Source organism: Podarcis cretensis (genome assembly GCF_951804945.1).
Source record: "Podarcis cretensis genome assembly, chromosome: 3".
NCBI classification, from domain to species: Eukaryota; Metazoa; Chordata; class Lepidosauria; order Squamata; family Lacertidae; genus Podarcis; species Podarcis cretensis.
In genome coordinates, this window is record NC_137172.1 from 34,145,225 (window position 1) to 34,167,872 (window position 22,648).

The 22,648-nt window shown below is 45.0% G+C and overlaps 1 long non-coding RNA gene across 1 annotated transcript; it reads right to left on the reverse strand.

Moving 5' to 3' along the window:
- Nucleotides 1-92: 92 nt before the first annotated feature.
- Nucleotides 93-16,315, reverse strand: LOC307212281. Its single transcript, XR_013836935.1, has 3 exons — nt 16,270-16,315; nt 4,901-5,018; nt 93-969 (listed from the first exon to the last, which is right to left on the reverse strand). It is a non-coding gene; the product is annotated as an uncharacterized lncRNA (long non-coding RNA).
- Between the last annotated feature and the right edge of the window lie 6,333 nt (nt 16,316-22,648).

Genomic DNA, 22,648 nt, shown 5'->3' on the forward strand with positions numbered 1-22,648 from the left:
TTCCCTCCCTCCATGGGTTCCATATTTAAAATAAAAATTTCTGCATCTTTTACCATAATCGATCTGTTATATATCTATTGTTACCATAATTAATTCCACATTACAAATGTCATTACATCCTGCCAATGATTTTAACTGTTTACAGTGGTCTTTTCAATAAATTAGGAATTTACTCCAGTCTTTTGAAAATACTTGATCTTCCTGGTTTCTGATCTTCCCTGCCAGTTTCGCCATCTCTGCATACTCCCATCAGTTTTGTCTGCCATTCTTCTCTTGTTGGCACTTCTCTTTCCTTCCATCTCTGGTAGTTTTCCTGCTCTTTACTGGGATGGGGCAGGGTGGCTTCAAGCTCAGGGCATTGTGGGTACTCTGGCAAAGCCAATCAGGTGCTCTTTGGGATGTGCCCAGGAAGCCTTCGCCTCGCTGCCACCCTGCTCCACACCCTGAAGCCGTTTTCATCCCATTAGGAGTTACGCTCCTACTGCATAGCTTCAAGAGTCAATTTTCTTGTTTTCCTCTTCTCTGCCCTCCCCATTCCTTTGTTGCTTGTGTGTCATGTCTTTAAGATTGTAAGCCTGGGGGCAGAGGTTCTCTCTCCTTTTTATATTGATCTGTAGGCTGCTCTGGGAACCCTTTAGTTTAAAGGTGTGTGTGTGTTTGTGTGCACCTGCACATGCATGCATACAGTAAGAGGTGGTTGATTTTTTAATACTTCATAACCTGCTGCATTGCATACCAGCTAATCGGTGCAGAATGCAGTTCCACAGGCTGCCTGTGTAATTTGCACTCAATAATCCATGGCGAGCTTACTTTGAAAGCAAATAAACAGAAAATTCTATAGCATTTCATTAAAATTCCATTAAAGCAGCAATGCATAGACATTTGCGGAGATTCACCTGGTTCCAACATTTAACAACTCAGTTTGTGATTTTGGGGCTTTGGCTGCACATCCCTCTGCTCCCTCTTTTGCTGCGAAAGGAAACAGGTGGGCTGTTATGGGTCACAAAGTGGAGACTGAAAACATGCATGACGATGTGGTACATCCCTCTGTCTCCAACCCTGTTAGATCAAGGCACTCTCGCGCCTTAAACCTTATCCAGTTCCAGGGATTTGCTGGTGGGGCGAGTGCTGTTGCACTCAGGTGCTGCTTGTGGGCTTCCCATACACACCTGGGTGGCCACTGTGAGAACAGGGTGCTAGATGGGCCTTTGGCCTGATGCAACAAGCTCTGCTTATGTTCTTATCCCAGCAGAGTGGACATGCCTCTAATAGTGACAGCACCAAAGTGCAGAAATTGAGTGTCCTTAAATGGTACCCGGAACTGATTATAAGGTAAGCTCAAGTAGCAACAGAGCTCAGAATCAGCTTCTGGGTACCACAAGCTGCTCCTTTCTCCTAATTGTGAGAAGGAAGAGGTGCTCCCAGAAGACACTGAGCAAGGCCTCTCTCCCACTCTGCAAGACTTGGGACGTTGCAACAGCAGCATCACAGTATAAAGCTAAGATGAAATCCCCAACCCAAATTTAGTGGCTGAGTTTGGGCTCTGTGCGACACGTGTCTCACACTCCATTCTACAGTGTAGTTTTGGTGTCCTCTACAGCATGGCGGTGGGACGCGGGTGGCGCTGTGGTCTAAACCACAGAGCCTAGGGCTTGCCGATCAGAAGGTCGGCGGTTCGAATCCCCGTGACGGGGTGAGCTCCCATTGCTCGGTCCCAGCTCCTGCCAACCTAGCAGTTTGAAAGCACGTCAAAGTGCAAGTAGATAAATAGGTACCACTCCAGCGGAAAGGTAAATGGCATTTCCGTGTGCTGCTCTGGTTCGCCAGAAGCGGCTTATTCATGCTGGCCACATGACCTGGAAGCTGTACGCCGGCTCCCTCGGCCTGTAGAGCGAGATGAGCGCCCCAACCCCAGAGTCATCTGCAACTGGACCTAATGGTCAGGGGTCCCTTTACCTTTACCTTTACAGCATGGCGGCAGTGGAACTGCACTGGTCATGCCACCCTAAAATCGCCTCTGATTCAACACCACATTACAGGCAGAGGATGTGCAGGTGGGAAGGGGCTCCTCTTTAGTTTTCCAAGGGTGTGCAAATTCTTTGGAAGTTTTCAGGGAAATTCGCTTTGTTTCTTTGTGCCCAAGTGGTGTAGAAAAAATAATAAATCACCACCACTTTCTGCCAAAGAGTTCACACACAGAGAAAAAAACCTTTCTACAAATTCCACTGCTCCCTAAAGTTTCAGAGGCTCAGAACCAAGTTCTTATCTACTTGAGCCATTCCCTGTGACCCAGTTATAAATTGGGCTGTCCAAGCTGCAGTTCAGTAGAATGAAGATGTTGTAGGAGGCAGTCGTTGATACAGTGCTTTTGCCCTTTCTTATTTCTGTATTTCTGTGGTGGGCTAGCTAGAAAGTAACATAGTTAGGGGTCGTATATTCCAGTTAAGGTCAGTGGCACTGCTCACATGCATGTCACTTAAGATCTGTGGTAAAGCTATTCCAGGTTCTGGCCCCTACATGTGAATTTGGATTTCTTTTCCCATTACAGACCTGAGATTGCGTATTGCAATTTCTCAGTGGCAGGAGCTAATAATTCATTAGAGCCAGGCTGAGCATGGCCGCCTGTGTGCAGAATAAGACAATTGGCAGTGCACTTGATTTATACCTCCAGCTTAGCTAATTAAGCAATAATTCAAGGGGAATCCATCATTGTGACAGCTTTGTTGATCAACCATCCCCAAGCAAAGTCAAAGGTGTTCAGTAGCTTGGGGAGGAAAACCCAGGTCAATAATGAAAGCTGCTAAGATGGGAGTGTAGAACATACCAATGATTGTGTGTGTGTTTAAAAAAACAATGGATAGAAGTTTAATGCTTTCATTTATATAAGCACGTCTTCCTATACGCATAAAAAATGTAAGGCTGTTGTCACACTGCAGTTTGTGTGGCTGCCAATAGGTGGCCCTGCCAACTGCAGTGTTTCAAAAGAACAACAGGTGAGTGAGCAAGCACTCTCTGAAGTCCCCCCTCTTTTAAAGGGGGTTGGAGGTTGGGGTAAACTGGGGGGGGGGAATGGGATGGGGAGGGGAGGGGAGGTTTGGGTGAGCTATGAGAGGCTAGGTGAGTGGGATAAAGGGAAGAGGGATTGGCCAGGTGTGAGGGAAGGTGGTTGGTGAGTAGGCAGGGTTGGTGAACAGGGATGGCAGTCCCTAGTGCAGGCTTCCTCCACCTCGGCCCTCCAGATGTTTTTGGCCTACAACTCCCATGATCCCTAGCTAGCAGGACTAGTGGCCAGGGATGCTGGGAATTGTAGTCTCAAAACATCTGGAGGGCCGAGGTGGAGGAAGCCTGCCCTAGTGCATCCATATATGTACGGACACACAGCCTGCTTCTTACATTTATATACCTTTCCTCCATGGAGCTTAATGTGGCCTGCGTGGCTCTTTTCCGCTCCATTTTATCCTCAGAAGAACTCCGTGAGGTAGGCTAGGCTGAGAGGCAGTGGTTGGCCCAAGGTCGCCCAGTGAGTTTCATGGTGGAGCAGGGATTTGAACCCTGGTCTCCCTGCCCCTAAGTCCAACACTCTAACCACTACACCACATTGGCTGTCTACAGCAACAGAGTAAGGATATATTTTCATGGGAGCGTCTTGCCGGAATGGGTGTAGAGAAGCAGCCATAACACTGCAGATTTCACGTGCTGTTTGCCTTTTACACGTAGTCTGAAATCCCGTTCAATGAATGTCTGGAAGGTGAACAGTATTGCACCTAATATCCCAATCCACAACTGCATTCATTCACTACCACTTCATACACAGAAGTTGCGCGTGTACAAACAGTATATGCATAAGCTGCTCAGGGATGCCAGTTTTTACAAGATCCAAGACCACATATACAGGGCTGCACAGCTTGTAGGCTTCATGCACAGGATCATTCAGTGCACAGAGGTCAGAGGCCAGGACACCAGCAAAATCCTATTCTCCTCTCCCTGTGTTCATGGCTTCACACTGTGCAAAACAGGGTTTTGTGTACAGTGGTACCTCGGGTTAAGTATTTAATTCGTTCTGGAGATCTGTTCTTAACCTGAAATTGTTCCTAACCTGAAGCACCACTTTAGCTAATGGGGCCTCCTGCTGCCACTGTGCCACCGCTGCAAGATTTCTGTTCTTATCCTGAAGCAAAGTTCTTAACCTGAGGTAATATTTCTGGGTTAGCGGAGTCTGTAACCTGAAGCGTATGTAACCTGAATCATATGTAACCTGAGGTACCACTGTACTTCCAAACAGTCAGCAGCAATTATCATTGTAGCCCTGTTTTGCAAAGCTCTGTGGACCTTTGTGAGAGTTCATGCATCTTATATTTGCATGTGTGTTTTCTGACCTTGCCAAAGGCACCTCACTACCTCTCTACACACATTTTTTTTAAAAAAATAAAAACACACAAACGGGGAAGTGAGGCAAACCTCTCTCTCTCTCTCTCTCTCTCTCTCTCTCTCAGTTACCCGGTGCTTGTGTGGTGTGACAGTGACATCTAGTGAATTTTCTGCCAACCACAGTTGTTGCTTGCTGATTTTCCAGTCAAAAACAGCCTTTGCTATTTTTGGAACGCCAGGATTGGATGGAGCAGTGGACTGGCACTGTGGAGCCGCCCGGACTCACCCCACCCTGTCAGCTGCACCTGCCTAAAAACAGTGAGAACTAAAACTATGCTGAGTACCATATTAACCCATCAATTCTGAGACCAGGTGTCCCATTAATCTTGCAGTTTGCAGGTGTCTCCAAGGCTCTGTTTTCATAGTAGGCCTCATTATGTTGGTGCTACGTGCCCTTTTACAGTGACATGGTCACATTTTACACAGGCAAAGGATGCCCATCTACAGCCTAGTGAATCACAATGAAGCTTACCTCGGGGCGTGTCGTGCTTCCAGAGATCCTTGTAGTGGCTCCACCATGGACAGAACCGACACCAAATTCAAATTGTGGAAGCATTTCCTGGCCTCTCTATTGTTTGGGGTTTCAAGACCTGGAAGGGATAAAGTTCCCATCACAGTATTTAAATCAACCTGTGGTGTTGGAGTCAAACAACATCAGCAGGGCCACAGGTTTGCCAGCTCTGTCAAAGGGATGACAATAAGAGTTTGGAACAAGAGAAGGGGGGGGGGGGAGTGAAGTAACACAAAACCCAAGTAATGGGATACCCACCCTATGCTTTCTAGTTGTGTTTTGAAGTGAACATTCCCAGCATTCTCTTTGAGGCATCCATCAAGCCCACTGTGAACTCTACACAATTGTTTTACTCATGGTTCATGGTGAGCTGCTGCTGCTTAGTGTAACCCAATGTCCCATCTGTGAAATGTTGGTGGGAATCTCCTGGCAGCTTATAATGAATAAAAAATTTTTATTTATACCCCACCCTTCCTGGTTCAAAAACCGGGCTCAGGGCAGCTAACAACAAATTTAAAACACTTAATTATAAAAGCAGCATAAAATACAGTAAAAAAACATGAATAACAATAAAATTCAAAAATCAAAAATCAATTTAGGGGAAATAAGCATTAGATAATTCCCCAGGGCTAGCTGGCTGAATTGGTCCTACTTGGACAAGGGGAGAATTAGCTGTGGGGTCTCAGAGTGGGTGATCTTCATAAAAGGGGAGAGGGAAGGAAGAGAAGGGAAATAAAAGATCAGGCTGAATTCAAATTAAAGGCCAGGCAGAATAGCTCTGTCTTACAGGCCTGACGGAAGGAGGTTAAATCCTGAAGGGCCCTAGTCTCATGGGACAGAGCATTCCACCAGGTCAGAGCCATCACTGAAAAGGCCCTGACCCTGGGGGAAGATAGTCTGACTTCCTTAGGGCCCAGGACCTCTAAACTATGGTTATTCATGGACCTTGAGGTTCTCTGTGGGGCATACCAGGAGAGGCGGTCCCATAGATATGAGGGCCCTTAGCAGATAAGGTGTCACTAAAGCAGTTTAAACTAATCCATCCAAATACGCTCATTACAAGTGCACATAAGAGACCAAGCCCAGGCCATAGCTTTATGTGGCAGGTGCTGGTTAGGTATCACAGTATTGTAGAAGAGTCGGAAAGGACCTTGAGGGTCATCTAGCCCAACCCCCTGCAGTGCAGAAATACAAAGCTGTCCCGTACGGGAATCGAACCTGCAACTTTGGCATTATCAGCACCATGCTCTAACAGACTGAGCTATGCAGAGGGAAGAAAGGGAAGCGGGAAAGGTGTTTGCACACATTCTGACAACGCTGCTTCTTCATTCATCCTGGCATATGCCCAAAGAAAGCAATGTAAGCACATCCACTTTGCCCAAAGCCAGCTCCATCTGGCACCTCCTACCTCTGAACTGTGGAGGCTGGTCATTGTAAGAACAACAGTTTAAGAATTGAGGCCCGAGTGTGATTCCCTCCCCACATTTCACTCCCTGTCCTCTTTTCCACGTGTGTCTTGTTTTTCTTAGATTGTAAGCCCGTGGGCAAGGACTTGCTTGCTCAGGGGCGGCCTAAGACATTCTGGTACCTGGGGCAAATCACAAAATGGTGTGTCTCCACCCATCCACCCCCGGGAAGAAGACCTACACCAGGAAGAAAAGGGGGGAAATAAAGATCAACTTCTAGAACAGGGGATGGGAGGAGACGAGCAGTGCCTCCTGTTGTCTGGCTCAGGGAATCAGATCCCTCCCATGGTGGCAGCCCAGAATCAGATAAAGGTTAAAAGTTCTTACCAAGCAATTTATTCAATAATTTGCAGAGAATGACGAAGGAATGCAGCCTTTCTAATAATGGTGTTGTTCCAAGTAAAATCCCACCCACCTACGTCTCCGATATTCAACGTCACTCCTGCCTTGGTTAATCTGAGCCTTGGAAGGGGGTGGTCAGGAATGCTTTCCATGGACACAGAGTCTGTCAGCTGTCTCTCCCCTGGTGCTTCTCCTTCTTCCTGCTGTTCCCCTTCCAGCATTTCCCAGCTTCTGCCCTCTGCAGCCTCTGAACTATGCCCTTCTGCAAACCACTGTTCTAAATCTATACTGTCCTCCTCTCCTCGGGAAGGTGCAGGAGAAGGGGGGGGGCAGCTACCACCATTCCTGGCTGCTGTGGACGTAGCATTACGGGGACATTGCCAAGGAGGTGGCAGATTGGCCTCCAAGGAGTGTACTGCAGCTGCTGTTGGCCCCATGGCAGTAGGTGATGCAATCTTTGGAGGCCGGATCCCGCCTTTGGAGACGGTTGCCTCACCATGCGTCATCGGTGGGGACAGACTTAGCCTTGATTTAATGGACTGTATGTCAGCCCTTCTGGGAGCCTACTTGGATAAAAAGTGGGGTACAAGTACTCCAAATAAGCATATTAAATAAATAAATTTGAGTACTACAGCATAAATAATTGGTAAACAAGCAGCCCCAGGTGCCAACTCTCTCTTTTTTAAAAATAAATTTTTATTAAGATTTTAAAGGTTACAGAAAAAAAGGAAAAAAAGAAAAACAATACACATCCAAAAACTGAAAAAAGCTAAAAAAGAGAAAAAGAAATAAAAAACAAGTCAAACCTTTAACTCACTTACTTACATTCACTTATTTTCTAGACTTCTTCACACCTCCCATTTTTGTATTCTAATTCAATTAGATATTCCAGCAAATCCTTCCAGCTTTATTTTAATCCCAATAATTTATCTTAACATACTATAGTTCCCCTCTTTGTATTCTAATTCATATAAATGTGGGAGTCATAAAGCCATGGCAGAGGTTTGTAAATACTGCAGGGTACCTCCGGACCTTGTGACCAGCACTCTGAGCTTTACAATGTATTGGAATGTAATGACCTTATATGGCAATGGGGGCAATAAAAGCTTGACCGGATGAGGTAACATGAGATTGGCAAACGGCCATGCGGCTGGACAGAACAAAGGAGAATAAATCGGAGAAGGGCAGACAGAGGGGCTGCTCTCTCTTATTATGAAAATATAGCTGGCTTTCCGTGTCTTTATTTTATGCTAAACAAGTGCCACTTGTGACGGCTGGCTCCAACATATAAATATTCCAACCAATCCTTCATCTTATTTTTATCCTTATATCTTATCTTATTATACTATAATTTCCCATTCTTTCTTTCACCACATAACCATCCACTTTTACTTTGTCCAATCTTAACTCTCATCCAAACCTATATATCTATACTTATTCTTAAGATGTTTCCCTAAGGTCAAAAAAAATTCCATTCCACGAATTTCCCATCTCTCATTAAGAAAACAAAAAACTAATTATATTATATACACTTTAAATTCCCAATTTCCTTCCACCAGATCCCCTCCCCGGTTTCGGTCCCCAGCAAAAGTCCATCAATCTCGTGAAGCCATCAACCCGGAGATCTTAAATCCGAGGCTCTTAAATCTCTTTCATGTCCCCTCTGCCGGTCTTTTTGATAGTCTTTGGTATTGAAGACCAGATCTCGGGGAAGCTCCAACCCAACGGTAATCATATTCCTTCCTGCCAAACTTCCATGGTTAAAAATAGGGCCTATAGGATATTCCAAATCTTGTTTCACGCTCCTTTCAAATCCAAAGGCCCCCGAAACTCCAACCTCCACCTGGCTCAGATTTGTAATCCAAAGGTCATCTGATCTCCACATAAGGTAATCTCACCATCTTTCATTTTCCAAACCAGGCCAGGCTTCCATCTCCGAAAATTTGCTTCTCCTTGTTGCCATCATGTCAGGCCTCAAATTGTTGTTCACCATTTGCATCTGTAGGGTTACGGCTCCCCCTTTCTTCACTTCAATCCCAACATGATTCACCTTCTCAAATTTTCCGGTTTGTTCAGTTGAAGGAGGTTCCTGTGCCGAATTCTTATCGAGTTCTTTACTAATGCCCACTTTTGTTTCCAAAGTTATAACATTAGTAGTCAAAACATTTATCTGGTCTTGCAGCTTTCCCAAGAGAAAGAATGTCCTGTTCAGTTCAGACTCAATTTCCTTCCCGACCGCCATCCTTAACCAGTCCAAGGTCAAAAAACAATTTCCCAGCTGCTCCTTAAGACAATGTCCCAAAGCTCCCTCTAGAGGGATTCAAGTTCCTTTTCACTCCTTTCAGCACAGACCCAAAAGTCCCATACGTTAAATTGTAACAGTCCTTCCTTCGTTTTAAACATAAGCTTGTAACAAAGATAGACAATAGAAACAAAGTCCTTCTTTTATATCTTGACAGCTAACTTGACAGCTGTCAAATTGATCTATTCTTGACAACCATATGTCAGGAGTGCTCTGATGGTGTTTCCTGCTTGGCAGGGGGTTGGACTCGATGGCCCTTGTGGTCTCTTCCAACTCTATGATTGTATGATTGTATGATTCTATGATTCTATGATCATCAGCGGGCTCTCACGGACCACTCCCGGGTTCAGGGAAGTGGCACTTCAAATCCCAAATTTTGTCCTTCTCCTGCAGGCTCCCCTGCTTCCAAGAAAAATTGATGATAATTTCAATCAGTAGAATTAAGATCCTTTACATAAAACTCTCCACGACCTTAGTTGACAGGTTCTTTGCTTCAGTTTATTTACAGAAAGGGGAGGCAGACTTCCTGTTTGAACCTTCCCCGATCGGTGCCAATTTAGAAATACTTTAAAAATCCAATTTTCCGTTCTACTCACGGGTTGTTGTTTGAAATCCAATTGTCCACAAGAAAAAGTCAGCGCTCTCCGACAACAGCTGTGCAGCTTCACTCCGTAAAAATAGCAGTCGATTCAAAACACTGCGCCTCTCACCCCACGTCACTTCGGAACCCCCAAAAAGGGGTTTCCCTGTGGGTAGGGGGGGTGCTCCTGGTGTCAGCCGAATCCCACATTCCCAGGCTTCCTCCACCTGGGATTTTTAAAGGGTCTCCACCTTCGCCGCGGCGGCAAGACCCGATTTTCACAGAGCGGGTTCCTCTGAATCAGAGGAATTCCGCCATTGCCAATGGCGCTAACCCAGAAGTCCCCAGGTGCCAACTCTCTTGGGCCCTAGGTGCCTGAGCACCCACACAATTCCCCATGAAGGGGCAGGGCACCTACAAATTTCAGTGGCAGGGCAATACATGATGCATGGCATCCATGGCCCCAGGCCCACAAAGTGGAGCAAAATATCTTAAGAGCAGCTTGACTCTCCTTGCATTCAGTTTACCAGTGAGGTGTCTAGTCAGATGATGGGGGCCTGGCATACCTGGGGATTCCCTCTCTGTATAAATTAGGGTTCATTGGTCTACTGCTGAAGCTACAGCTTCTGGAGCAATCCTATATCCAGAATTAGTATCCAAGTATTTCAACAGCCTGATATATATTTTCAAATATTTTTTGTTTTGTTATTCTTATTCTTCGTCAAACTACAGAAAGGGCATTCTAATAGTGGAGCCAATATGGCCAGGACCAAGCTCTCTCCTAAATCCTGTTGTCAAGATGCCACCTGTAGAGAAAAGGCAAGGAAGGGGTGATGTGATAGAAATTAATAAAATTATGGAACCTGCTTCCACAGAAGGCAGCAATGGCTACCAAACTGGATTGCTTTAAAAGATGGACAGGGCTATGGGTGGCTACTAGCCATGATGGCTAGGCTCTGTCTCCACAGTCAGAGGCAGCAATGCTTCTGAAATCCAGTTGCTGGAAACCACAGGAGAGGGGAGAGGCCTTGGCCCAGTATCCCTGAAGGAGCATCTTCACCCCCATCATTCAGCCCGGGCACTGAGGTCCAGCTCCGAGGGCCTTCTGGCAGTTCCCTCACTGGGAGAAGTGAGGTTATAGGGAACTAGGCAGATGGCCTTCTTGGTAATGGTGTTAGGATATTTCCGTTCCACCTTAAAAAGGGAGCAGGTTGTTGTGTCACAGCCTGTGTATTTCCTGTTCACAGGAAGTTTCTGTTTGTGAATAGCTTTTGTTCTCTCTCTGTGCCTGGACATCAAAGCAGGCAGTCATGTTTTTTCTTTGTTCTGACCAACGCTGAATAAAGTTGTAAATAATGCTCTCCTGGGTGCATCTTTCGTTGTGCGAACTCTGCTGATAGAGCGTGCACGAGCCCTGGAATGTGGCAAGCTATTTCTGAGGCTCGTGTCTGATACTGTATCTACAGGAGATCGATGGATCCTCCAGAATTGACGTGGGGGCATGATGGCCTTTGTCTCCCTGGCAGTATCCCAACAACAGGTTTCGGGCCCAGATTCATGGCACTTACAGGAGAGTAAGACTGCGACAGACTGCTGTGAGGTATGTGGGGAAAGCGAAAGTAAGGCTTTTCTGTTGCCGTGGCACAGCGACTTTGATGTCCGGCTGGCTAATTAGCCTGGGAGTCAAGCCAGAGGCCTCGAGATTTATGGGTGCCAAGATAAGGAGTCTCTGAAGTGAAAAAGACTCACGGCTCAAGTAAAGAGCTGGAATGGAGTTTTTCCAAGCCTCTGAAGGCACTCAGTGCCCTAAGTTAAATGGCCAAAATTATAAGACCTGGGCAAGCTAGTGTGAGAGCCTGCTTCGTCAGTTTGGAGTGTGGCATACTGTGTGTGAATCCCCTCCAGTTCCTCTGACAGATAGATGGAAGGCCCAAGATTCAAGGGCCATAGACGTAATTGTCTTGTCCGTCTCTCTGGAAGAAATTGCTACGCTGGCTGGCAACACGTCAGCACGTCAGATGTGGAATGCTTTGAAAGTAGCTCATCTGCCGGTCATCCCAGCCCAGAATTTGACTGCATCGGAGGTCCTGGCTGTTTCCCAGATCGAGAGTGATTGCAGGGATGCCGAGGGCACCGGTTGCAAGCTGCAGGGGGAACTGACTGTGATCTCATCCCAGGCAGCATTTCAGCCTCCAGGGGGAGCCAAGGAGTCGGCAGCTGAGAGCTCTGATTCCCATGAGAGCCAAGGTCATCTTTGCAGAGGCCAGGAGGCCAGAAGTAAACAGAGACAGAAGCCAGCAGATGGCCCAAAGCAGAAGGGGGGTGGAAAGCCCATGCCGGTGGAAAACAAGGTTTTGTTTGCTGGCACAGCTTCACCAAAGGCTAAAGGCAAGTTCGATGGCCAGGAGCAGGGGGGCAAGCAGCAGCCCAAGCCAGTGGAAGACAAGGTTTTGCTTGCTGGAAAAGCTGCTCCAAAGGCCAAAGCCAGATTTGTTGTGGATTCTGGCGCATCAAGGCACATTGCCAACAACAAGCGTCTGTTTATCTCCTTCACGCCTCAAGATGGAGAGATCCACCAGGCTGATGGAAAGACGTTGCAAATCGCAGGAGAGGGGACTGTGAGACTGGCAAGTCTGCGCACAACCATCAGAGATGTACTTTATGTTCCAGATTCTGCAGACAATTTGCTCAGTGTCCCACAGCTGACTGGGCGTGGCTTTGAGATTTCCTTCAAGAGGAGCGTCTGTGTCATCAGGAAAAGCAAAGAGGACATTTTGCATGCAAAGTTTATGGATGGCTTATTCTGTATAACTTATGATGACAATGCTGTTGCTGTGTCTAATGTTGATTCTTGTTGTGTTGCACAAACTAACAAAGTTCTTCATGCAGGATGTATTCACGAGGCACACAGAAGATTTGGACACATGTCTTGGAAGGCACTGGCCAAGATGCCTGAGTTGGTTCAGGGTTTGAACATCAAGCCCTGTAAGTTTCACATGAAATGTGTATCTTGTGCAGAGAACAAGGTGAAGGTTGCTCCAAAAGGCAAGGAGTCTAGCAGGCAGGCTTCCAAACCCTACCAGCTAGTCCACGCAGACCTGGTTGGTCCACTTGCGCCCTCTTTGGGTGGAGCAAGGTACTTCATGGTTCTAATTGATTCTTTTTCCAGGTACATTCATGTGTTTATGCTCGAGCAGAAATCGCTAGTGTTTCTTAGGTTCAAGGCATTCTGTGCTTGGTTGGAAAATGTTCACAGTAAACGTATTGGCTGTTTGTTTACTAATCGAGAGGCTGAATTCACTTCTTGGCAGTTTGAAGCTTTCCTGACTGAGAAGGGAATCCAGCATAGCCTCTCAAGTCCTGGATCTCCATGGGAGATTTGTGAGCAAGCAAAGCAAACTTTGCTTCAAGGCCTAAAAACCTTGTTGCATGATGCCAATCTCCCTGAGAAGTTTTGGGGGGAGTCTTTGTCCACGTTCATTTATTCCTATAACAGGAGACTGTCATCACCTATTGATTGTACTCCCTATGAGAAGATGTTTGGTAAGAAACCTTACGTCAAGCACATGAGAATCTTTGGTTCTGACATGTGGGTACACACCCCACAGAGCAACAAGCTTGGGAAGCATGGGGCACATGGTTTGTGCATGGGGTATGAAAAAGGTGCACACAGAGTATGGATGACTGACTGTTGAGTACAATCCTAAGTGGGGGGAAAATGTGGGAATTTTCCAGAGTTACCCAGAGGAAGATGGAGATGATGTGAAAAAAACAGATAATGTTGAGGTAGAAGAGGAAGCTGAGGATGAGGATGATCAGAATTCGGATTCCAGCTCAGTGGGCGGCGCTGCTGCTGGTGTCAGTGACAGTGATGACTCAGCAGACTACAAGAGCGCAAAGGCCTCAGTCAGACCATCTGATGCGTCTGACAATGAACTGGAAGAACCACTGTTCACCATTGGTCACTTTTCTCCTAAGAAGGAGGAGATGAGTAAAGAAGACTTGCGTATAGTACACAGATCTGAAAGGGCCACCAAAGGCAGACCTCCAAAGAGATTTGCTGATGAGTTTGCTAAGACGGCAACTGCTGTTCTTAGTAGCTCAGAGAAGGTATGGGAACCTTCAAGCTTCAAAGAGGTTCAGGAGTTAACCTCTAAAGATGCTGAGCCTTGGCTTAATGCCATGAAGGCTGAAGTTGATTCCTTGAATAGGAACCAAACTTGGGAGCTGGTACCGGTAGTCCCAGGAATGAGACTGGTTGGCAGCAAATGGGTCTTCAAGGCCAAGACAGACCAGAATGGCAAGGTTGTCAGACACAAAGCCAGATTGGTTGCCAGAGGTTTTTCACAGGTACCAGGACAGGATTACCACGAGACCTACTCACCCACCATCAAGTATGAGAGTATCTGGCTGATGCTCAAGATTGCTGCAGAGGAGAAACTGCATGTTTCCCATCACGACATTAATGCAGCTTTTTTGTATGGGATTTTGGGGGAGGAGCTGTATATGCTTCCACCTGATGGAATGCAGATACAGAAGGGAATGGTCTGTAAACTTCGGAAATCCTTATATGGTCTCAAGCAGAGTGCCAGGTGTTGGAACACAAAACTCACTGAGACATTGCTTTCTCTAGGTTTTCACCAGGGCAAAGCTGATTTGTGTGTGTTTGTCAAGGAGGAGGGGCAAAACAAACTGTATTGTTTATGTTTTGTTGATGATCTTCTGATGTTTTGGAAGAATCAGGCTTTGTACCAAAGCACCCTAGCTCAACTGAAGGAGCACTTTGACATGAAGGATCTTGGTGAGGTATCCAACTATCTTTCTCTGCAAGTGGAGAGGGACCAAGCAGGTAATTTTCTGGTACACCAAACACAGAAAATTGCTGATGTATTAACCAGGTTGAATTTGGTTGATGCAAACCCAGCAGACACACCGATGGTGACAGGTTACCAGGTGGATAGTACTGCTGAAGCGTTTTCTAACACTACGCTGTACAGATGCATTCTAGGCAAGCTGAATTTCATTGCTAGATGTTCAAGACCTGACATAGCTGTAAGCACTAACCTGCTTAGCAGACATGCTAACAATCATACTGTTCGGGATTGGAAAGCTCTGAAGTGCATAGCCCGCTATTTGAAAGGGACTTTGCACTACAGGCTGAGGTTCACCAGTCAGAAGACTGGAGGTCTTGAAATCTTTGCAGATGCTAGTTTTGGAAGTGACACCACGGATGGTACAAGCACTTCTTGAGTATGCTACATGTACAACCACTGTCTGTTTGACTGGCTGTGCAGGAAGCAGACGACAGTAAGCCTAAGTTCCTGTGAAGCAGAACTCAGTGCTCTGTCATTTTCACTCATGGATTGTGAATGGTTGATGCAACTGTTTAAGGACTTCAGAGTTTCTGTGAAATGTCCTATACAAGTGTATCAAGACAATAGATCCTGTTTGGCTTTGCTGAACTCAGAGAGTTGCAAGCAAAGAACCAAGTACTTGCAGATTTAAGCTACATCGTGCAAGAGAGTGTATTCAGAAAGGACTCATTCAGGTGTCCTACATGGCAGGTAATGAAATTCCTGCTGATCTGTTGTCTAAGGTTGTTAACAGAGAACAACTTAAGGTTTACGTACAGAGGTTGCAATTGGGTTGAACCACAGGTACTACAGGTTACACAGAAAGGGGGAGGATGTTAGGATATTTCCGTTCCACCTTAAAAAGGGAGCAGGTTGTTGTGTCTCAGCCTGCGTATTTCCTGTTCACAGGAAGTTTCTGTTTGTGAATAGCTTTTGTTCTCTCTCTGTGCCTGGACATCGAAGCAGGCAGTCATGTTTTTTCTTTGTTCTGACCAACGCTGAATAAAGTTGTAAATAATGCTCTCCTGAGTGCATTTTGTTGTGCGAACTCTGCTGATAGAGCGTGCACGAGCCCTGGAATGTGGCAAGCTATTTCTGAGGCTCATGTCACTAATTGACTGATACTGTATCTACGGGAGATCAATAGATCGTCCAGAATCGACGTGGGGGCATGATGGCCTTTGTCTCCCTGGCAGTATCCCAACAAATGGCACCCACCCTGTGGAAGGCCCTCCCATCAGGTGTCAAAGAAATAAACAACTACCTGACTTTTAGAAAACGTCTGAAGGCAGCCCTGCTTTGGGAAGTTTTTAATGTTTGATGTTTTATTGTGTTTTAATATTCTGTTGGGAGCCGCCCAGAGTGGCTGGGGAGGCCTGGGAAGATGTGCAGGGTATAAGTAATAAATTCTTCTTCATCTTCATCTTCATCTTCATCTTCATCTTCATCTTCTTCTTCTCAAATCCTGCTTACTGGTTTCCCACAGGTATCCGGTTGGCCACTGTGAGAACAGGATACTGGACCAGATGGGCTGTTGGCCTCATCCAGCAGGCTCTTATGTTCTTTTCAAAAGCCCTGAAAGAGATTTCCTTGGAGATGCAACCAGACTCAGCACAGTAAAATCTATAATTCCCTTGTAAAGTAGGTATGTCCTGCAGATGGCAGCCTAGAGCTGGGGAATGATTACCGGCAACCCGTTATACTTTAGGCAAAGGACAAAAGCTAAGGTGCCCTATCCTGACCTGATCTTGCTCAACGCTTCCTTTTCCATGAAGTCATGACTATACCTTTAAAGCATGTTGAAAGCACCTTCTTTGCTTCAAAGAATTCTGGGCATTGAAAGCTGTCAAGGGTTGCTGGGAAATGTAACTCTGTGGGGGTAAATTCCAGGGCCCAGAATTCTTTGAGGAGAAGAATGTCATGGATACTTTAAGTTGAGATTTGAGCATTTGAATCATAGAACTGTAGATCTGGAAGGGACCACGGGGGTCATGGAGTTCAACCCCTGCAAATGTGCTTCAAAAGTGTAGTGTATATGTAGCCTGTATCTGCAAGTTCCAGCGCTGGTTGGTGCCCATTGGTAGAGACAGAAATCACCAAATGATTCAAGTTTTGCTCTCATTTCCCCCCTGGCTAAGTTCTACAAAGGGCAACACTTAGAATAAAGGAGGAAGCATGGGCGTAGCCGGGGGGTGCATGGGGCAACTGCTGCCAATAATTGATAAAAATCAATAAAAATACTTAACTAACTGAGGTTCGCTGCCCCCCCCCCAACAAAAGCCTGCCCCTCCAGTAACAAAAATCTTGGCTATGCCCATGCCCATGCCCCACTGGACTGGTGATTACTGCCTTGGAGCACAGTGTTGGGTTTTTGTTTCTTTCTTTCTTTGTTCATTTCACAGTTCTGACCACCCTCCAGCTGTTCACACCAGTGCAGTTTTAATAAAGGTAAAGGTAAAGGTACCCCTGCCCGTACGGGCCAGTCTTGACAGACTCTGGGGTTGTGCGCCCATCTCACTTAAGAGGCCAGGGGCCAGCGCTGTCCGGAGACACTTCCGGGTCACGTGGCCAGGGTGACATCGCTGCTCTGGCGAGCCAGAGCCGCACACGGAAACGCCGTTTACCTTCCCGCTGGTAAGCGGTCCCTATTTATCTACTTGCACCCGGAGGTGCTTTCGAACTGCTAGGTTGGCAGGCGCTGGGACCGAGCAGCGGGAGCGCACCCCGCCGCAGGGATTCGAACCGCCGACCTTTCGATCGGCAAGCCCTAGGCGCTGAGGCTTTAACCCACAGCGCCACCTGCGTCCCGTGCAGTTTTAATAGTGCCATATTATTTTTTGTTTGTGAGCACCCCAGGTGGTGTTGATGGGATGCAGATGTCTTCAAACTTTGGCTATGTCCTCTTTTCCAACATGCATCCTCTTTTCTGTGGGTATGTAAAATGAGAGTCATCATAGTGATCCATAGTTAAAGGTAAAGGGATCCCTGACCATTAGGTCCAGTCGTAGCAGACTCTGGGGTTGCAGCACTCATCTCGCTTTATTGGCTGAGGGAGCTGGCGTACAGCTACCGGGTCATGTGGCCAGCATGACTAAGCCGCTTCTGGCGAACCAGAGCAGCACACAGAAACGCCGTTTACCTTCCCGCCGGAGCGGTACCTATTTATTTACTTGCACTTTGATGTGCTTTCGAACTGCTAGGTTGGCAGGAGCAGGGACCAAGCAATGGGAGCTCACCCCATTGCGGGGATTCGAACCGCCAACTTTCTGATCGGCAAGTCCTAGGCTCAGTGGTTTAACCCACAGCGCCACCCACATCCAATTCAGATCCATAGTTAAAAGTCAGCAAATGTGTCCTCTTTTTTGCTCTTCCAAACATGGCACCCCTGCTCATAAGGAAAGGCTGGAGGACTTCTTTTGGTGTGAAGTCGGTTTGAGAAACAACCTGTGAAACTTTACCATCAAGGCACGGAATACATATGCATTTTGGGCAACGTCATGTGAACACAGACTAAGAATCCGACATCGGAAATGCAGTGAGTGCGCCATAAATGGTACTGTGAACTAAGCAAGCTATTTGATATCTAAAATAAAAAATAAGTGAACTAGGCAATAGGTTGTGTTGATTCCAGCTGTCATGTGAAATGGGGAACAACCCTAAGAACAATTCGCCATTCATTTCAGCTCCAAGACACATTTCAGAAATTGTGTATTCAACCCACATGCAACAAACACTTATTAATGTACGGGAAGGTGATGCTTCAGGAAAGGCAAATGACAAAAGATTTCAAAGCCATCCAGCAGCATCTGAATGATTACACTGTGTTTAATGGGCATTTATAGAAGTCTATATTTAGAATCACTTTCAAAACAAGTCTGGGAATGCTTCTATGATTCTCCTCCTTAGAAAGTCTCCCTGGAATTTGGAGGTTAAATTACCTGGCCTTTTTTATGTAGTGCAACTTGTGCATTAAGGCAGCCTTCCCCAATCTGGGGCTCTCTAGGTTTGGAGTTTGGGATTACAACTTTCATCAGCCCTGGTCAGTGTGTAGCAGCTAGGAATGATGGAAGTCGTAGTCCAAAATCTCTGGAGAGCACTGGTTAGGAATTCTCCATTATTCCATTATTTAGTACAGTGGTAACTTAGGTTAAGTACTTAATTCGTTCCGGAGGTCCGTACTTAACCTGAAACTGTTCTTAACCTCCGGCTGCCGCCGCGCTGCCAGAGCACGATTTCTGTTCTCATCTTGAAGCAAAGTGCTTAACCTGAAGCACTATTTCTGGGTTAACAGAGTCTGTAACCTGAAGCATATGTAACCTGAAGTGTATGTAACCCGAGATACCACTGTACTGGGTCCTGTACAGAGCACTACACATATAGCATAGTTTGCTGCAGTTTTCAGTTCCTTTGGGTTCATTTACATCTCTTTTCCCTCTAAGGGCATTTCTAGACTGTTGCTATTTTCTAGTGGGGTTCAATCACATACCAGCAAATTCAGGTTGCACATATGGAAGCTTTATGCAACAAACCTGCTTCCTGAAAAGATCGGCCTTCAATGCAATGAAGAAAGTGGCAGGAAGATGCACTGAAAATTGTGGGACAGAGATAGAAGAGAAATCAGGCTACATGCAAATTGGAAACCATCAAATTTGCACTTTCCGGAACAATAGGTGAACCAAACAGCCATCCTTTGAAATTTGCACTTACCTGAACTTTGTGACATAGTTCTCCAACCAATGTATATTTGGAGAAGTGTGCATAAAAATGAACGTATCAATGGAAATAGCACACAGAAATGCATCGCATATGGGGAAACAACTTGCAAAAATGTGTACATTAGCCAAAACTGCACATAAAAGTGTATTTATTCAGAGAAATTCACACAAAAACACTGGTGAATTTTCATGAGCTTCTTTAAAAAAGAAAAAAATAGTAAATTGCTGCAAAATATGGAGAACTGAATTTAAGATTGGAAAAATGAGAAACCCAGAGAACCAAAATATAACAACAACAACAACAACAACAACAACAATAATAATAATAATAATAATATATTATTATTATTATTTGTACCCCACCCATCTGGCTGGGCCTCCCCAGCCACTCTGGGCAACCTCCAACAAAGATTAACAATACATTAAAAAGTCAAAATTGACAAATCTTTCTTAGCATGGGATAATATTTACTTGAGACAACTTCTTTTAACCTCACCCTAAATTAATCAGGATGAACATTTCTTCTGGAAATGCCCTAATTTATTCTGTGCATGTAAGCCATGATAAAACACATAAGGTGATATTCTAGAGAGTCCTGTTACTGCAAGGATTTCTGCTTGCACAATAGGACTTTCCCCTGCTCACCTTCCCCTGCACAATTCATGCGCCCTCCCCAAATCTGCTCTAGGGGGTTGGGAGCACCCCTAGAACAGATCTGGGAAGTGCACAAGGAGAGGAGAAAGAGAGAGAGGTTTCTGTTGTACCAGCAGAGAACTCTCTGTGCTGGCAGAATGATTGCTTTAGCACCCCATGGGATCTGACCACCCATGAAAAGACAAAGTTGATGGAATTGTACATATGAATACATAAAGAATTTTTTGTGTAGTATGTTACCAGTACAGTTGTACACACTGATGAAACATGGGGCTTATCATTTTTAGAAGGCACTTAGGGTGCAATCCTACACATATCTACTCAGAAGGAAGCAGTTTTGACTTTTTGCAAGTTCAATAGAACTTAGGTCGTTTCTAGGCAACCTGTCTATTGAGCATTCACCCTGATTTGTTTACAGGGAGGTTAGACGATGTCACACCAAATGTTATCCCACACTGTCTTGTGCATTCTCCCATCACTTATCCCAAGAAGTCCAGTCTTGGGAAGAAGCAGTTTTGTTGCACAGGAGCTTCCAATCAACTTTCTTTGCACAACCTGAACTTCCTGATAAACATTTGAACCCCCACCTGAAAACAGTGGCAGTCTGGAAGCACCACCTAGATTATGGCAGCCTTTGGACTTTAAGTTGGTATGCAGCTTCAACCTTTGCTATGCCAAGTCGCTGAATCTTTAAATCTCAAAGTGACAACTACCTGTACATTGAAACTTAAATGTATTGAGTCCTTTGAGGTTGTTAAAAACATACCTTCCTTAACTCACCTTAGATTCCTTCCTCTTCCTTTTCCCCACTATATGCTGCTTGAATTCACACTAATCTAGACTGCTTATTTTCCCCCCTGCAGATATAATTATCTAATTATAACCTGATTAACCTGCCTAATCACGGTTGCTTTCTCCAGGGGATCATGACATTGTGAGCTTATGGAGATACACGACTACATTCAATAGTTAGTTGAATAAGACCACCTGCTTGAGTTGTATCACTTCTATTATGTAAAAGATCTGATGGGTGCATTTTGAATTGCTTAATCACTGTGTTTATTTATTATTATGTAAAATCCACAGTTAAATGTTAATAACAAATACATAAATATCTCTGATGATTTGAGTCTATTTGTGAAGATCCTAAGCAGCAGAGAAAAGCCATGAATTAGTTTGTATGTGGTATCTTGTTCAGGAAATTATCATGCTCAGAGTGAATGACACAGTCTTTAGAAATGTAGTTCATTTGAATTGTTTGGTGACTGCAGGCTCTCCTTTTCCCTTGAACAGACCCACTTTACAAGACGCACACGACTGGGTGGTAACAGACATTTTTGGTCATCATATATGGATGCTCCAGCTGGGGATACAGGAATAACTTGATATTTACAAAGTCCATTATGAACTGATCTACTCCCTCTTTCCCAGACGGAAGTGCAGATGAGAATCCAATTTATCCATAGTCTTTCATGCTTCCATGTTACATCCTTGGCTCAATAATCATATCCAAATAATTTATTTAATTTTACTTAACAAATTTTACAACCTTTGTGCAATTTCTGAAAACATTTAGATTCTCAATAAAAACAAATATTTTTAAAAATATTCAAAGGGTTATTAAAATCAGGAGCAGTTACATAAACCACTTGTAACTTCTACATGTCTGGATAGGTTTTTCTAACCAGAAATGTTTTGTACAATGAAGGCACTTGCTGGATGTCAGTAGGCAGGGAGTTCCAAAGTTTAGGTGCTACAACTCTAAAGAGTCAATATCTCACAAGTGCAGGGCAAGTAATACATGGCGCCTGTAACAGTCTCAGGTCCACAGATGTAAAGGATTGAGTGTGCAAATGTTTGGGGTCAAGTAAACTGGTTCCCAAGCGGTTAAGGGCTTTATAGCAAACATCTTGACCTTGGCTTGGTAATAAGGTTAGAAATGTGTGTTTTGTGGGAATATTTTTTTTTTTAAAATGCCTGTTTAAATACTATTTCAAGAAGGATTTTCATGCAGAAGTGAAGCAAACAGATCGGCAGATTCTGCAGATAAGGAAAAGAGAACTGCACAAAAATAAAAATCCAACAAAAGAAGAAGTGAAGCTTGGCTTTTTTTTGAAACCATTTTTGGTGCACTTCTCCCACCCACTGAATCTTCAGAAGGAACTGAGCTCAGCTGACCACAAAGGAGAAATCATGACTTTATGAGCTGAATGGAAGATTGCACCATGTTTCCATTCCAACAACTGATTTCAAATGAAAGGGGCTGGTCAGTTGCCCTGGAATTACCCAAAGCTTTGGCTCTCTCTACCACTGGACCTGTGGCAAACTCTTTCTTCAGGGATTTAGGGAGGTTTTAAAGGCACTTATTTTCCAGCTGGTTTCTTGTGATTTTTCATAATTGTTATTTTTATTGGCCAGATTCCTGTTATGATTACTATTGCTGTGTGAGAGAAAAATACTTTATTGGTTGGGTGAGTATGTCTTATTGGTTCTTATTTTTGTGTGTAAAAAAGGTTTTACCTTTTATATTGTTGATGTCCTCTTTTTGTGTTGTTGGTAGCTGCAAGCCATCTAGGATGGCTAAGGTCCAGAAAGGCATCCCAGATATATTTCAAAACAAAATGAACAATTTGAAGGACCAAACATGTATTGATAAAGCTTGTGTTGAAAAATGGGTCAACATACCAAATGCAAGCCACACCTAGGGGTCACCTACCTGCACAAAACAACAAGCAGAAAACCAACCAAGATGTATGAACCCAGGATGCCGACCAAGCATAGGAACAATTGGTGGGGC